We start from the raw sequence: 2,770 nt of genomic DNA on the forward strand, positions 1-2,770 counted from the left end.
GAGCAGCGCACCGGGTCCTACTGCACAGTGGGGCGAAGCTCAGTCCTTTTTCTTCTCCCAGGAGCCATCGGGGAGCCCAGATGGCTGGACCTCAGGGCAGGGGAGCCGGGCCCCTCGCCGCAATCCACTCCCGCACTCTGAATGGCCGAGTCTGTTTGTTTCCCAAAGGGATGGAGCGGCCTCTCTGAGCGACCTGCGTGGGCTGGAGAAGGTTCCTGTTGTGCATGTTGACGAGAAAGTCTCCCTGACGTCAGGGCCCATGACTGGGACGTCCACCGTCGAAGTGACTGCCCGAGAGCCTTTTGGGGCCAACCAGACCATCCTCTTTGCTGTAAAGGTAGCATCAAGTTTTCTTCCTTTTTGGAGTAATAAAAGCAGTATATTGAGGTAAAAAATTCCCCCTCTCAGGTATAAAATAGACCCATTCACCTCCCAGCAGAGAAATTGTAGGTGAGAAATTATTGAAGACTAACTTGGGGGCAGAGGTCCTAGATGGACAGTTATAGAATCTTCTAGATGCCAGAGCTGGAGATGCTTGGAGATTATTGATCACAGTGGCCTCATTTCATACATGGGGAAACTGAGGCCCAGCGAGGCCTATGAATTGCTGGGACTGGCACCCCGGTGACCTGACTGGGCAGCCTATACCTGGAACATGGTAGGTGCCTGTGTGCGGTGGCTGCATGGTTGCATTACACACATAGCAGCGTGGACAGGCAAGGACCCCGGGACTCATCATGGAGGTGACACGCTGAGCGAGTCACTCTCAGTGGTGGAGAGTCAGAGTCCAGGCCCAAGCCCTTAGCCTGGTCAGCTGGGTGGTGTCCTCTGGTCCCTCTCCCCTCCCGTGTTCCATGGTGATGAGGACTCTGTGCTCTGGCGTCCGTGGGTCGGGTCCCCAAATTTCCCTCTACCGTCTCATCACAGCCACTTCCTGCAGCCTGGGTGACAGACAGGATCCGTGACTTTATGTTCGAGAGTTTGTCAGGGTCACAGATCAGTGTCCTTAATTAACGTCTTCTTGTTTCCGTAATTACTGCCTGGCAGGGAACCTTCACCCTAGTGTTTGAGTAAGTGAAAGCGACTCGCTGCTCGTCCTACTACAGCAAATGAGTCCCGAGTGCCAGCTGTGTACCAGTCCCTGCCCCCACTGACCTTTATCCAAGAGATTGGGTCTCTTGAGCACAGGGGCTTTCCGTCCAGGATAGATGCTTTCCAGGCTTGGAGGGCCAAGGCCACTCTCTGGAGCACCGGTTTCTGGGCTCCATAACCCTTTCCCTGGAGCACGTGCCAGCACACGGTGGCCCCTGGCTGACACTTGCTCTGAAGTCCAAATGGGCATGCCTTCCACTTTAAGCACCCCAAGAACCAGGATTTCAAAGGAAATCTGAAGATGGAAAACCCAGGGATGTTTTTGGCAAATGTGAATAATCTAATTTTTCAAAGTCATGGGTTTTGATTCTTGTAGATAGGGGCGGCTTGTTTTTAGTAAGTCTAGCCCGCTGTGGGAAGGTGGGGTTCTCGTCGTTCCCGGGGACATTCAGGAGACCGTGACCCCTGAGTTGTTCAAGGCCCGATCGCTGCTAAGGCAGGCACCCCTGGGGGGGGCAGGTGACTCCTCCTTGGGAGGCTGGTCTCCAGGGCAGTCACCCCCACACCGCTCGCTGTCTTCAGGTGTCTCCTTGTGTCTTACTCGAGGCTCTCCATGAGCCCAGCCCTGCATACCCAGAACAAGGAGGCTCTGGCAGCCCTGCCTTTGGGAATGACTGTGACCTTCACCGTCCACTTCCACAACTCTGGAGACATCTTCCATGCTCATAATTCAGTCCTCAGCTTTCCAACTAACAGGTAGGGTGTGGTGCGAGCCAGCTGTTCCTGGATTTGATGTGTGGGGCGGCTGAGTGCTCACACGGAGACTCTAGTGCCCCTGGAAGGAGAGCATTGCTGCCATGTGGCGGGAGCTGCTGGCGATGTCCCCTGGCAGCTGGCGGCGAGACACAGGTGTTGGGGTTTGTGATAAATTCTTGTACCCATGAAAGCCGGATGGCAGGGGAGATGTAGGCCACTGCGCTGGCCGTGTGATGGGGATGCCAGTCACTGATCACAGACTTTATAGAAGTTGGTCAGAGCAAGGCACATACCTTCCAGTGCTCTGGTGCCAGTGAGGAAGGAGGGTGACATTCACTGCATCTGCGGTAAACAGGCCTTTCCAGGTGCCATCCTGCTGTCTCCTCCCTGTAGTCTGTTTGTAGAGAGAGACAGAGTACGAGTGGGGGAGGGGCAGAGAGAGAGGGAGACACAGAATCCAAAGCAAGCTCCAGGCTTCGAACTGTCAGCACAGACCCTGACGAGGGGCTCCAACCCACGAGCTGTGAGATCATGACCTGAGCTGAAGTCGCACGCTTACCCCACTGAGCCACCCAGGCTGCCCACCATCAACCTGTTTTAAGGAGACCACCAGACAGTTCTAAAGGTTGAGAACTACTGCCCCAGGGGCAGGCAGAGCAGCTCAGAGGAGGAGAGAGAAGCAGCAGATGTTGGAGGAAGGATGGCCTGTGCAGGGCTTCCAGGGCATCTAGGGGCAGAAGGCTGTATGCAGGTGTGGGGGACTGTTGCAACTTGGCCTCCTCACAGGCCTGCTCAACACGCCCGGGGCCATGCGTGGGGAGGGGGGGGCGTAGCCTGGTGGAGGAACTGGGATTAGGAGTCGGACCTGGTTCGAGCCCCAGCTCTGTCCTTTGTGGGGCCTTCTGAAACGAGGCCGCTCAGC

At 56.0% G+C, this 2,770-nt stretch overlaps 1 protein-coding gene across 1 annotated transcript in view; it reads left to right on the forward strand.

Moving 5' to 3' along the window:
* Positions 1–2,770, forward strand: part of LOC115274477 (nuclear pore membrane glycoprotein 210-like) — a 14,883-nt gene that overhangs the window by 4,205 nt on the left and 7,908 nt on the right. The gene's annotated exons all lie outside the window — the stretch shown is intronic.

Source organism: Suricata suricatta, chromosome 12, assembly GCF_006229205.1.
Source record: "Suricata suricatta isolate VVHF042 chromosome 12, meerkat_22Aug2017_6uvM2_HiC, whole genome shotgun sequence".
Classification (NCBI taxonomy): domain Eukaryota; kingdom Metazoa; phylum Chordata; class Mammalia; order Carnivora; family Herpestidae; genus Suricata; species Suricata suricatta.